At 45.8% G+C, this 15,086-nt stretch overlaps 1 protein-coding gene across 1 annotated transcript in view; it reads left to right on the top strand.

Annotated features, from left to right (window-relative positions):
• The window catches only part of scamp3 (secretory carrier membrane protein 3), a 41,224-nt gene that overhangs the window by 16,086 nt on the left and 10,052 nt on the right, over window positions 1-15,086 (top strand). The window lies entirely within an intron of this gene.

Genomic DNA, 15,086 nt, shown 5'->3' with positions numbered 1-15,086 from the left:
TGGGGACTGGTTGGAGTCAAGGGGAGAAAGTGAGATCTCAGCCCTCCTGGGCTTTGGAGGGGGGTGGGAGTGCTGATGGTGAATGCAGAGCGAGAGTGCAGCCACTCGAGGGGCAGAGCTACTGCTGAATTTGAAAACAATGAGGAATCTGTGACTCAGCACAATACAGATTTCATAGGCAATAGGCCCCCCTCCCCACCCCTTAGTAGCTGAGCTTCGACTTTGAGGTAGGCTATTTAACCACAAGAGGCATCACAACTAGAACAGTCCATTTTCATTGACTCCTACCAGGCATATCAGGCTCCACAACACTGATTTATTTGCCTTTAAGCAAATGTAAAGCAGGGGCAGCTGGATAGTGATAAGAAGCAGGAGTATAGGGGTAACAGTTATTAATTCAGCATGGAGAGAGGGTGAGACAGTCAGTGTGACATCACTCTCGGTGCACAGGGGTCTCACCAGCTGCTGTTCAAAGAACTATTGCATAAAGATAGAGCAGCTGATTCCTTCAAGTGTTTTTCCTTGATATTCCCTTTCGCTTTGTATGTTAAAGTGCACACAGACTCTGGGTGTGGAGAACAGAGCTGCTTGTGTGTAGCTGCTGTCGTTGATTTACATATGGTTAAAGGTAGAGTGTATGTTTGTGTAGCCCGATCCAGTAGACACTCAGCTGCTTATGTGTGCTTACTGCATTAAGCTGAAAACCCTGAGGACGATCCAATGGAATCTCAATTGCCATACTTGAGGTGAGTTATCACTAGGACTTGCGTCTCCCTGAAAAGCTTTTGTTTTTTTCAGTTGCGAAACCTCCAGGGACTTGAGAGCATAATCCAGGTTGTCACATCCAGTACAGTGCTGAGGGAGCACCGCGCTGTCGGAGGGTCAGTGCTGAGGGAGCGCCGCACTGTCGGAGGGTCAGTGCCGAGGGAGCGCTGCACTGTCGGAGGGTCAGTGCTGAGGGAGCGCTGCACTGTCGGAGGGTCAGTACTGAGGGAGCGCTGCACTGTCAGAGGGTCAGTACTGAGGGAGCGCCGCACTGTCGGAGGGTCAGTGATGAGGGAGTGCTGCACTGTCGGAGGGTCAGTGCTGAGGGAGTGCTGCACTGTCGGAGGGTCAGTGCTGAGGGAGCGCTGCGCTGCTGGTGGGCCTGTGCTGAGGGAGCGCCGCACTGTCGGAGGGTCAATCATTCAGATTAGGCCTTGTCCCTAGCCCCCCCTCTCCCCTCTGAGGTGGACCTAAAAGGTCCGGTGGCCACTATTGGAAGAAGAGCAGGGCAAGTTTTCCCTGGCATCCTGCGCTAATATCTATCACTCAACCAATAACACAAACAAAAACAGATGATCTGGTTATTAACATTGCTCTTTATGGGAGCTTGCTGTGCGTAAATTGGCAGAAATGTTTCCTATATTACAACAGTAACTACACTTCAGTGGCTGTAAAGAGCTTTGTAATGTCCTGAAGCGGTGAAAGGCGCTATAGAAATGCAAGTTTTCAGTTGTTCCTATCTTACTGGGGAGTAGTCAGGACGTACTAGATGATGTAAGGCACTGATAAACAAGTAATGTTGACACTGATAGGTTTGTCACCACAGCTTGTGAACTCTTTTGGGATATAGGTTGAGAGTGATATGGTTGCAGAGATAGCCATCAACTGCGGAACTAAAACAACAACAGCATTTAGGTAGCACATGTAATATAGTGCTTTATGAGAGAGCAAGATGACAAAATTTCACCTCAAGTCAACTGACATGTTAGGAAAGGCCACCAAACGCTTTGTCAGAGAGGCAGGTTTTTTGGAGTATATTAAAGGAGAGGCAGGTTTTTTGGAGCATATTAAAGGAGAGGCAGGTTTTTTGGAGCATGTTAAAGGAGAGGCAGGTTTTTTGGAGTATATTAAAGGAGAGGCAGAGAGGTTTAGGGAGGGAATTCCGGACCTTAGGGCCCAAGCAGCTGAAGACACTGGTAGAGTGATGGAAATTGGGGCAGGGGCTGATATGCGAGGGGACAGAATTGGAGGATCATTGATATCTCGGGAAAGTAAGGCACGAGGAGGTTACCAAGAAAGGGAGGGGTATTGGGGTTAGTGGAGGTTACAGAGATATGGTTGAAGGGGCTGGAGAAGGTAACAGAAAAAGGGAGGGGCGTAGGGGATGGGGGAGGTTACAGAGGTAGGGTGGGGTGTAGGGACTAGAGGGGGTTACAGAGATAGGGAGGGGTGTAGGGGCTGGAGGGGGTTACAGGGATAGGTAGGGGCGTAGGGGCTGGAGGAGGTTACAGAGATAGGGAGGGGGTGTAGGGGCTGTAGGAGGTTAGAGAGATAGGGAGGGGTGTAGGGGCTGGAGGAGGTTACGGAGATAAGGAGGGGTGTAGGGGCTGTAGGAGGTTACAGAGATAGGGAGGGGTGTACAGGCTGGAGGAGGTTACAGAGATAGGGAGGGGTGTAGGGGCTGGAGGAGGTTACGGAGATAGGGAGGAGTGTAGGGGCTGGAGGAGGTTACAGAGATAGGGAGGGATGTAGGGGCTGGAGGAGGTTACAGAGATAGGGAGGGGTGTAGGGGCTGGAGGAGGTTACAGAGATAGGGAGGGGTGTAGGGGCTGGAGGAGGTTACAGAGATAGGGAGGGGGGGGACCCTGTTGAAAACAAGGATGAGAAGGATTGAGACATTGTTTACTTGCCTCCATTGACTCTAATTCTAGCACGGGGTGGGGATGGCTCTGTGGGTCTGGTGTGAGTGAGAATATGGACAACAGAGTTGGGCTATGAACAGGGTCTGTGTGTGCACGCATGTGTGTGCGCCCATGTGTCTGTGTGTGTGTACATGGACCAGCAGTGAATGGGGACACTGTGTGTATGTGTGTGTGTGTGTTTGTGTGTGTGTATATATACACGTGTTAGCGGTGGTCCTCTGACTGTTGGTGCCCTCACTGAGTACAGTGGGATTCTCCCCCCATTAGCTCAAGCTGATTTTGTTGAATTTGCCTTTCTTTCCTGAGTTCCTGTATCTCCCTTTCTCTTTCCTCTCTTTCTGTTTTTTCTTTCTTCCCTCCCACTTTCTTGCTTCCTATCCTCTCTTTCCCTTTCCCTTACCTAGAATTCCAGCTCTAATCTGTACTGTTCCAGCTGTAGTTTGCCAAAGTTTAGGTTGCCTGTTTCCGTCTCTATCCTTATCTCTGTCTCTCATTTCCAGATTGTTAACCACTAGTTTTTGAATTTAGGCTTCCTAGCTTTTGGTTGAATTGCTAAAGCCACACTCTTCAATGATTCAAGGGCCCTTAAACTGTTCCAAGTCACCTCACCCTGTTCTAGAAAATCACTAGCTTTGAAAGTTGACATGTTTGTACTGTAGCACTGTACACAAGAAAACCTGGACTGTTTTAAAATTTACATCTAGGGATTAATTTAGTTCCCACTTCCAATTCCTCATTATGTCCATGGGTTCAAATCCTGACGCTCACCCCCAAATATCTGTTATGGACCATGTGAAGTCGGGTGCAAGGATTCCCTATTTTTCTTAACAGTTTTTTGAGACTTCTAAACATGAATGTGCCAATTCAGTGTATGTATGAACTGTTTATGTGCTGATTGCAAAGGGTTCCGTTAGACAGGGTTTCCTGAGTTGAAGCACGTGAGGGGTTAGTTTTTATTGTGCTCAAGAAACCAGATTGGAAACTTCCAGAAAATTGACCAACTTGTAGTTGGAGACATATCAGGTGGCCTCTTGCAGCCATCTTAAGTCAGTGTCTTAATTTTAACAGTTAAAACTGCCTATTTATAAACAGTTCCATATGGGAGTCCAGCAGATGAACTTGAAATTTAACATTTGACATCACACTTCTGTAACAATGGACTGGCAGTGAATTTTTGTTATTCTTTCACGGGATGTAGGCGTTGCTGGCAAGGCCACCATTTATTGCCCATCCTTAATTGCCCCTTGAGAAGGTGGTGGTGAGCTGCCTTCTTGAACCGCTGCAGCCCCTGTGGTGTAGATACACCCACAGTGCTGTTAGGGAGGGAGTTCCAGGATTTTGATCCAGCGACAGTGAAGGCGATGTAGTGCCAATTTAGGATGGTGTGTCACTTGGAAGGGAACTTGAAGGTGTTGGTGTTTCCATGCATCTGCTGTCCTTGTCCTTCTAGGTGGTGGAGGTCGTGGGTATGGAAGGTGCTTTTTAAGGAGGCTTGGTGAGTTGGTGCTGTGCACCATTTGATACTACATGCTGCTGCCACTGTGGACCAGTGGTGGAGGGAGTGGATGTTGAAGATGATGGGTGGGGTACCAATCAAGTGGGCTACTTTGTCCTGGATGGTGTCAAGCTTCTTGAGTGTTGTTGGAGCTGCACTCATCCAGGCAAGTGGAGAGTATTCCATCACACTCCTGATTTGTGCCTTGTAGATAGTGGACAGGCTTTGCGGAGTCAGGAGGTGAGTTACTCACCACAGGATTCCTAGCCTCTGACCTGCTCTTGTAGCCACAGTATTTATATAGCTAGCCCAGTTCAGTTTCTGGTCAATGGTAACCCCCAGGATGTTAATAGTGGGGATTCAGTGATTGTAATGCCTTTGAACGTCAAAGGGAGATGGTTGGATTCTCTCTTGTTGGAGATGGTCATTGCCTGGCACTTGTGTGGCGTGAATGTTACTTGCCGCTTGTCATCCCAAGCCTGGATATTGTCCAGGTCTTGCTGCATTTGGACATGGACTGCTTCAGTATCTGGGGAGTTGCGAATGGTGTTGAACATTCTGCAATCATCAGCAAAAGCCCCCACTTCTAAACTTATGATGGAAGGAAGGTCATTGATGAAGCAGCTGAAGATGGTTGGGCCAAGGACACTACCCTGAGGGACTCCTGCAGTGATGTCCTGGGACTGACATGATTGACCTCCAACAACCACAATCATCTTCCTTTGTGCTAGGTATGACTCCAACCTGTGGAGACTTTTCCTTTTGATTCCCATTAACTCCAGTTTTGCTTGGGCTCCTTGATACTACGCTTGGTCAAATGCGGCCTTGATGTCAAGTTTAGTCACTTTCACCTCACCTCGGGAGTTCATCTCTTTTGTCCATGTTTGAACCAAGACTGTAATGAGGTCAGGAGCTGAGTGGCCCTGGTGGAACCCAAACTCAGCATCAGCGAGCAGGTTATTGCTAAGCAAGTGCTGCTTGATAGCCCTGTTGATGACCCCTTTCATCACTTTACTGATGATGGAGAGTAGACTGAAGGGGCGGTAATTGGCCAGGTTGTATTTGTCCTTTTTGTGTACAGGACGTATTTGGGCAATTTTCCACATAGATCCCAGTGTTGTAGCTGTACTGGAACAGCTTGGCTAGGGGCGCGGCAAGTTCTGGAGCACAAGTCTTCAGTACTGCTGCTGGAATATTGTCAGGGCCCATAGCCTCTGTAGTATCCAGTGTCTTCAGCCGTTTCTTGATATCATGTGGAGTAAATTAAATTGGCTGAAAACTGGCATCTGTGATGCTGGGGATCTCCAGAGGAGGCTGAAGATTGTCGCAAATGCTTCAACCTTATCTTTTGCACTGATGTGATGGGTTCCTCCATCATTGAGGATGGGGATATTTGTGGAGTCCCCTCCTCCAGTGAGTTGTTCAATTGTCCACCACTATTCACAACTGGAAGATGCAGGACTGCAGAGCCTAGATCTGATCTGTTGGTTATGGGATTGCTTAGCTCTGTCTATCACTTGCTGCTTATGCTGTTTGGCACGCAAGTAGTACTGTGTTGTAGCTTCACCAGGTTGACGCCTCATTTTTAGGTATGCTTGATGCATCTCCTGGCATGCAGAGTTCCGCAGGGGTCAGTGTTGGGACCACAACTTTTCACTTTATACATTAATGATCTAGATGAAGGAACTGAGGGCATCCTAGCTAAGTTTGCAGATGATACAAAGATAGGCGGAGGGACAGGTAGTATTGAGGAGGTGGGGAGGCTGCAGAAGGATTTAGACAGGTTAGGAGAATGGGCAAAGAAGTGGCAGATGGAATACAACTTGGGGAAGTGTGAGGTCATGCACTTTGGTAGGAAGAATAGAGGCATAGACTATTTACTAAATTGGGAGAGAATTCAGAAATCTGGAGTGCAAAGGGACTTGGGAGTCCTAGTCCAGGATTCTCTTAAGGTTAACTTGCAGGTTGAGTCGGTAGTTAGGAAGGCAAATGCAATGTTGGCATTTATTTCGAGAGGACTAGAATATAAAAGCAGGAGTGTGCTGCTGAGGCTTTATAAGGCTCTGGTCAGACCACATTTAGAATATTTTGAGCAATTTTGGGCCCCATATCTCAGGAAGGATGTTCTGGCTCTGGAGAGGGTCTAGACGAGGTTCACGAGAATGACCCCAGGAATGGAAGGCTTAACGTATGAGGAACGTTTGAGGACTCTGGGTCTATACTCGATGGAGTTTAGAAGGATGAGGGGGGATCTGATTGAAACTTACAGAATACTGAAAGGCCTGGATAGAATGGATGTGGGGAAGATGTTTCCATTAGTAGGAGAGACTAGGACCCAAGGGCACAGCCTCAGAGTAAAGGGAAGACCTTTTAGAACAGAGATGAGGAGAAACTTCTTTAGCCAGAGAGTGGTGAATCTATGGAATTCATTGCCACAGAGGGCTGTGGAGGCCAGGTCATTGAGTGTATTTAAGACAGAGATAGATAGATTCTTGAATGGTAAGGGGATCAAAGGTTATGGGGAGAAAATGGGGTTGAGAAACTTATCAGCCATGATTGAATGGTGGCGCAGACTCGATGGGCCGAATGGCCTAATTTCTGCTCCTATGTCTTATGGTCTTATGCCCTCCTGCGATCTTCATTGAACCATGGTTGATCTCCTGGCCTGATGGTAATGGTAGCATGGGGGATATGCCGGGCCATGAGGTTACAGATTGTGGTTGTATACCGTGCTGCTGCTGCTGATCCCCCATGGCACTTCATGGATGTCCTGTTTTGATTTGGTAGATCTGTTTGAAATCTATCCCAGTTAGCATGGCGGTAGTACCACACAACACGATGGAGGGAATCCTCAATGTGAAGATAACTTTGCCTTCACAAGGATTAAGACTGTCACATCGCAGATGCGACAGGTAGGTTTAAGTGTTCTTGGTTCACTCACCAACTGCCACAGATACAGTCTAGCAGCTATGTCATTTAGGACTCTGCCAGCTCGGTCAGTAGCGATGCTACTGAACTACTCTTGGTGATAGACTTTGAAGTCCCCCACCCAGAGTACGTTTTGTGCCCTTACCACCCTCAGTGCTTCTTCTAAATAGTGTTCAACATGGAGGAGTACTGATTCATCAACTGAGGGGAAGGCAGTAGATGGTAACCAGCAGGAGGTTACCTTGCCCATGTTTGACCTGATGCCATGAGACTTCATGGAGTCCAGAATCAATGTTGAGGACTCCCAGGGCAATTCTCTCCTGACAGTATAGTATCACTGTGCCGCCACCTCTGCTGGGTCTGTCCTGTTGGTGGGACAGAACATACCCAGAGATGGTAATGATTATAGTATATGGCTCTGGCACAGATAGGGTTAATGTGGGACTACAGTAGTGCCCACAGTGAAGTAAGAGGCACATGACCTACACCCAGGGTTAGTCTAGTCTTGGACAGAACCGTGTGTACCAGCAAGCATGGAGACAGCTCCTAGCTTGTACCCTTTACTTCATATTTGTAAATAACTCTAAGAATCAATAAAGACTTACAGTTAACCTCCGTATGACTACGAAGACTTCTTCAGACCTACCGAACTGTATCTAACATCCCATAAGATGGGGGCAGCTCCTGGACAAACCCAGATCCTCGGAAAAGCTGGAGCAGAAATTCAAAAGCTGGAAAATTAAAGGAGCAGCTTCCGACTGACTGAAAGCAGCAGAAGTGAAGACACAGAGGGAGGTCGCCTGAGAGAAACTCCATAGCACAATTGGAAACAGAGGACAGAAGAAAATCTCCATTGTGCAGCTGAGGACTCCAGAGATTGCGTGGACACCCAGTTTGAAAACCCACAGATTGTAGAGTCAAAGGACCTAGAAGAGCTAGCTGAAAAATTAGGCTCCTGGCCAGAACTAGTTTTAACAAGTTTTCGGTCTTTTAAAAGTCAGAGCAACCCATTTCTGAAAGCACTGTCCCCATCCAGATTCCTGAGTCACCTCCTGTATACTGTGCTTGCTCCGAAAAGGAAAAAGAAAATTGATTAATTGGGAAGAATTGCAACTGTTGTGTTATGGGTTTGTTTGATGATATTGAGATTTGTGTGTTTAAACATCAACACTTTATTGGTAGCCTTTAACTGTGTCCAGATCCCAATTACTGCCGTGCTTGGTGCTGCTCCTCCCACGCAGGGTCCCTTCCAGACTGTTCTCAGAGTCTATTACCATGTGACCCTATATATCATACTGTGCGCAGTGCAATTCTCCAGGCCCACGTTAACCCTTGCTCTGCTGAGCACCTTTAAATTCCAATGTGGGCATGCACATCATCATACAACAGCAAGTAAGGAATCAGCTTTAAAGACCAGCAAAGGCCAGGATTGGATGCTTTCATGACCCTAAAGAGTAGCATTGAACGGAGAGGTCTGCAGCCAGTTGATCCAAACAGCCATTGTTTAAAATATTTTCAGGGCTGAGTGGAAGCTCCACTGCAGTGGGAGACTGTCAGGGCCTGCAGGCACAGGTGAACCCTTTGTCTTTAAACAAAGCCACGACCACTACCATCTAGAAGAACACGGGCAGCAGATAGGTGGGAAGACCACCACCTGCAAGTTCCCCTTGAAGTCACTCAGCATCATGACTTGGAAATGTTCCTGCAATGTCGCTGGGTCAAAATCCTGGAACTCCCTTCCTAACTGTGGGTGTACCTACACCACATGGACTGCAGCGGCTCAAGAAGGCAGCTCACCTTCTCAAGGGCAACTGGGGATGGGTAATAAATGCTGGCCCAGCCAGTGACGCCCACATCCCGTGAATGAATAAAAAAAGGCAAATGGCAATGTCATATTGAATTTCAGTAACTTCTTAAAGTTGAACCTACACTTTAAAATTTTTTAACCATGGATCAGAAATCCACTCTTCCAGATCAATTTGGTCTTATCCAAGGCCCTGATCAATCACATAATTGGGTACTTTAGAGAAAAAAAAATCCTTAGATACATGATTGCTTCAGGTCTGGATAAAAAGACCAAAGCTGAACAAGAGAAGTGGTACTGAGTAAATTGTTGGTGCTGCGGGCTGTAAGAAGATATAATAATTTTCATAATGTTATTGGAATTTATTGTAAAGTAGACTAGCAGTGGGGTTTGTGTCTATGAATCTGTGTGTGTGTGTGGGGGACTTAATTGAATTAAAGGCATCTGGTCTGAAGGCTTTGATGTATCAGGAAGATAAGCTCTGTTTGAAATGTTAAGTTTTAGAATATGAGGTGTAAAGGGAACATTTGCATTTTTAAATAAACCAGACTAGCTTGAATTCAAAAGAGGGGGTAAAATGTTTCACCTAGCCAGGAGAAGTTAAGAAACAGTGTGTTTATTTTTCCCAAAGATTACTGGTAAAATTGGTACTATGATAGATTTTATTATTGGAGAGGTAAAGTCCAAAGACATAGTGAAACAATGAGAATTTGCATTCAAAGGGGAAAATATGTATAAAAGGAAGAGAAGGTTGCGTGTAGGGAAGAAGGAATTCTAAGATGTAACAAGTGTGAAAAGCCTGCAGCATCTAAGCCCCAAGCTGCTGTATAAAGAAACTGAGGTTAAGAAAACTCACTTTGAATTCGACTGTTCAGGGTGTCATGTTACTTTGCCTGGGTCTTTTTGAAATATGTATTTTTATTGTTGCCTTAACAGAGGTGTAACTGGGAGTTAGATTAATCAGGGGAGCTAGTAGTTATTATAGTAGTAATTTGTAAACCTATGTACGTGCTTAGAATCATTTTTTTATTTAATAAAGGTTTAATTTAGTTTTTTAAGAAACCTGTAAGACTTGGTGGCCTTTTTACTTAATTCAAAGCCCAATACTCAAAATAAGTACAAATTGCAAATAGTTGTGGCAGCTGCTTGAAGTTTCCCTCTGGGATTTGGGCAGCTTGGCATTTACCATCCACCTGCCATAACAGGGCTGATAAGTGCCTGGGTCCTGATGGACTTCATCCTAGGGTCTTAAAAGAAGTGGCTAGTGAGATAGTCGATGCATTGGTTTTAATTTTCTGAAACTCCCTAGGTTTGGGAAAGGTTCCATCAGATTGAAAGATGGCAAATGTAACTCCTTTATTCAAAAAGGGAGGGAGACTGAAAGCAGGAAACTACAGGCCAATTAGCTTAACATCTTGGATAAGTTCAAGGTAATCAGGCAGAGTCAACATTGTTTTGTGAAAGGGAAATCATTTTAACCAACTTATTGAAGTTCTTTTAGAAAGTAACGTACTGTGGATAAAGGGGAACCGGTGGATGTACTAGACTTAGATTTCCTGAAGGCATTTGATAAAGCCATATCAAAGGTTATTGCAGAAAATAAAAGCTCATGGTGTAGGGGGTAACATATTGGCATGGTGCCTAGCTAATGGGAAGCAGAGAGTAGGCACAAATGGGTCTTTTTCAGATTGGCAAGATGTAACGAGTGGTGTGCCACAGGGATCAGTGCTGTGATCTCATCTGTTTACAAGTCATATAAATGACTTGGTTGAAGGGATGGACAGGATGGTTGCCAAATTTGCTGATGACACAAAGACAGGTAGGAAAGTAATTTGTGAAGAAGGCATAAGGAAGCTACAAAAAGACATAGATAGGTTAAGTGAGTGGGCAAAAATCTGGAAAATGGAATATAATGTGAGCAAATGTGGAATTGTCCATTTTGACAGGAAGAATAAAAGAGAAGCATATTATCTAAATGGTGAGAGATTGCAGAGCTCTGACATGCAAGGGATCTGGGTGTCTTAGTGCATGAATCACAGAAGACTAGTATGCAGGTACAGCAAGTAATTAGGAAAGCTAATAGAACGTTATCATTTATTGTGAGGAATTGAATACAAAAGTAAGGAGGTTATGCTTCAGCTATACAGAGCACTAGTGAGACCACGTCTGGAGTAATGTACAGTATTGGTCACCTTATTTAAGGAAGGATGAAAATGCATTGGAAGCAGTTCAGAGAAGGTTCACCCAGACTAATACCTGGAATGAGTGGTAAAAGCAAAAAAATGCAGATGCTGGAAATCCAAAACAAAAACAAAAATACCTGGATAAACTCAGCAGGTCTGACAGCATTCGAGTCCGAATGACTCTTCATCCGAACTAAGGAAAAATAGAAAAGAGGTAAAATATAAGCTGGTTTAAGGGGGGGTGGGACAAGTAGAGCTGGATAGAGGGCCAGTGATAGGTGGAGATTGCCAAAAGATGTCACAGACAAAAGGACAAAGAGGTGTTGACAGTGGTGATATTAGCTAAGATATGTGCTAATGGTGACATTAAGGGTAGAAAGGGTTGTCTTTTGAGGAAAGAACAGGCTAGGCTTGTACCTGCTGGAGTTTAGAAGAGTAAGAGGCAGCTTGATTGAAACATATAAGACCCTGAGGGGACTTGACAGGGTGGATGTGGAGAGGATGTTTCCTCTTGTGGGAGAATCTAGAACTAGGAGTCACTGTTTACAAATAAGGGGTAGCTCATTTAAAACTGAGATGAGGAGAAATTTTTTCTCTGGGGGTCGTGTGTCTTTGGAACTCTCTTCCTGAAAAGGCGGTGGGAGCAGAGTCTTTGAATATTTTTAAGGCAGAGGTGGATAGATTCTTGGTAAGCAAGGGGGTGAAAGGTTATCGGGGATAGGCAGGATGCAGATTTGAGATTACTATCAGATCAGTCATGATCTTATTGAACGATGGAGCAGGCTCGAGGAGCTGAATGGCCTATTCCTGCTCCTTGTTTGTATGTTCGTAAGTGCTTTATTCAGTAGGGCCAATAACGGATAACATTATTGCTACACAAGGAATTAACAAGTACTAAAATTATTTGATGTTTATTTTAACCTGAGAAGCAACAAAATCCTCAAAAGGGCTAAATTTAATACGTGTCCAGCAGCTAGGAGAACCTGCCAACTCATTCATTAATGATGTGCACAGGATGGCTGAAGGCTGTGAAAATGGAGAGCTAAAATCTCAACTTATCAGCGATAGAATAGTTGTAGGAGTAGCAGACAACGCACTCTCTGACATGCTGCAAGTGAAGGAAGATCTACCCCTCAAGAAGGCTATCCAGATAGTTAAGGCAATCAGAACTCCATGAGCAGCACGGAACCATTTTAAGGAGAAAAAATAAACCGTCGTGCAGAGGCCAACCCACAGTTCAGCTAGTGAGGCAACAAAGACTCTCCAAGCCAGGGAAAGCAATACCTGAACCGGTCAGCAAAGCAACCATGTCAACGCTGTGGGGTAAAGCGTCCCCACAGGTGAGTTCAATGTCCTTCAGTTTCAGCCCAATTCTTTCAGTGCAACAGGATTGGACACTACAGCAGACTGTAAAGCAAAAGCTCTGAAATGTACAGAAGGCCCAAAGATCATCCACTAGGCTGAGATTGAGAGCCTGCAAGAGAGACAGCCATGCTTCTTGGGTGAGGTCAAAGATCTTGGTTTCTCATTTTAGAATATGAACATCTCAGTCAATGACCATTTAACAAATTTTACATTAGATACAGGAGCCAGCGTAACAGTCCTGCCAGACAAAGAACTGTGGCTAAGAGACCTCTGGCTTCGAACAACAGATGCACCACTCTATGGGCCCAGAGGAACCCAGCTTCCAGTCATAGGCATAATTCTGGAACCACTAAGGTATGATATCAAACAAGCCTTCAAGCTGATGTATGTCATCCAGATGCCTGTGTAGCTCTGGATCTCCTCAAAACAGAAGATGTCAAGACAACCACAGTTGATAATCATACAGAACTGCAAGTTCCCAAATATTCATACGAAAAAGGGTATCCTGGCTGGGACTTCAGCTCTGAACTGTCTTCTCTCTTTGCAGAGCAGATTTGCCCATTCTCCACAGGCGCTGGACAATCTTCAATTTTCAAACCAGCCAACCACCCAGGAGGTAACCACAACCTCTCCAGTGGAGGATGTGAAAGGGAGCGACCAGCAGCTTGATGACCTCTCAATCTCTGGCTCCGACAATGGTATAGCAGGTTAACACTGCAACCGCTGAACATACACTGCAACTCCCAGCCAGCATGCCAAAGCCACAAAAGATGCTGGAGCCTCATCCACAACATTCACTCCCTCCACCACCGACGCAAAGTGCCAGCAGTGTGTACCATCTACACGATGCACTGCAGCAACTCACTAAGCCTCCTTCAACAGCACCTTCCAAACTCATGACTGCTACCACCTAGAAGGACAAGGACAGCAAACACATGGGAACATCACCACCTGGAAGTTCCCCTCCAAGCCACACATCATCCTGACTTGGAAATATATCGCCGTTCCTTCACTATCGCTGGGTCAAAATCCTGGAACTCCCTCCCTAACAGCACTGTGGGTGTACCTACACCACATGGACTGCAGCGGTTCAAGAAGGCAGCTCACCCATCACCTTCTCAAGGGCAATTAGGGATGGGCAGTAAATGCTGGCCCAGCCAACGACATCCACATCCCATGGATGAATAAAAAAAACCTGGTAGCAGCCGTCTAATGCAGAGTGATATACAGAGATGAGCAGACTATTAAATGCTCATCTTCCACCACAGAGGACATTGCCAGAGCCCACACAACAGAAGCAGTGAAAGAAATGACAAGGAGGCGAGCACAATGTCCATCCATCCTGCAAGAAACAAGTTAGGGTAACAAACGCCCAGCCACGCAGCAGCTGAACTGACCGAGTGCGGTTCAACACAAAGGAGTGGAAGAAAAGGGTGAAAACATACCCAGAAGCCAGAACAACCACCAGACCTACAGGAAGAACTAGCAGCGACAGAGCCCACCACTCCTCCGTGAAGTGCAATCGAGATATGGAAGAGCCATAAGGCTTCCAGACCTCAACCTTTGAATTCAAGGACTTGAAAGAGGGAGATGGGGTAGTGATAATGTAGTAATGACAACATCAATGTAAGACATAAGGTGAACTATGATCACTTAAAATACATTGGATAAGGACTTGGGGGGTGGGGGGGGGGTGCGTGGGGGGTGGGGTGAGGAGGTGTAGTATAAGTGGCACATATGGGGTTAATGTGGGACTGAGGACAGTACCGTCCACACAGTGATGTAAAAGAGCACATGACCCACATCCAGGGCCAGTCTAATGTTAGACAGAGCCGTATGTACCAGTAAGCATGGAGACCGCTCCTAGCTTGTACACACATACATTTGCTGTATATTTGTAAATAGTCCTAAGAGTCAATAAAGACCTAAAGCTATGATTATGAAGATTTCTTCAGACTGAAAAAGTCTGAACTGTATCCCACAACCTACAGGTGTCTGGGACATTGATTCTGTGAGGATGACTATGTCAGGCTTGTTGCTGGACTGGTCTGTGGGACAGCTCTCCCAATTTTGGCACAAACACAGATGTTAGTAAGGAGAACTTTGCAGGGTCAACAGGGCTGTGTTTACCATTGTCATTTCCAGTGCATAGGTCAATGCTGGGTGGTCCACCAGGTTTCATTCCTTTTAGGCTTCGTAGCAGTTTGATACAGCTGACAAACCCCAATCACTACCTCTCCGTGTACACACACACACTTCCCAATCACTATCCCTCCATGTACACACACACTCACTTTGCTAGGCCATTTCAAAAAGGTATTTAAGAGTCAATCACATTTGTGTGTGTGTAAACGTGCTGGCTGTGAATGAGGACGTGTGCGCTAGTGCATACGCACATACACAGACTTGCAGTGGGGACTGTCTGTGTGTGTGTACACGTGGACTGGCAGTGAATGGGGGCTGTGTGTGCGTACGTGGACTGGCAGTGATTGGGGAGTGTGTGTGTACACGGAGAGCTAGTGATTGGGGATTGTGTGTGTGCACATGGAGAGCTAATGATTGGGGATTGTGCATGTGTGTATATACAGAGAGATATTTATTGGGGATTGTGTGTACACAGATGA

The sequence above is a fragment of the Cetorhinus maximus genome, chromosome 36, assembly GCF_964194155.1.
Source record: "Cetorhinus maximus chromosome 36, sCetMax3.hap1.1, whole genome shotgun sequence".
NCBI classification, from domain to species: domain Eukaryota; kingdom Metazoa; phylum Chordata; class Chondrichthyes; order Lamniformes; family Cetorhinidae; genus Cetorhinus; species Cetorhinus maximus.
Note: the sequence above shows the minus strand (reverse complement) of the source record. Positions and strands in the feature narration are given on the sequence as shown.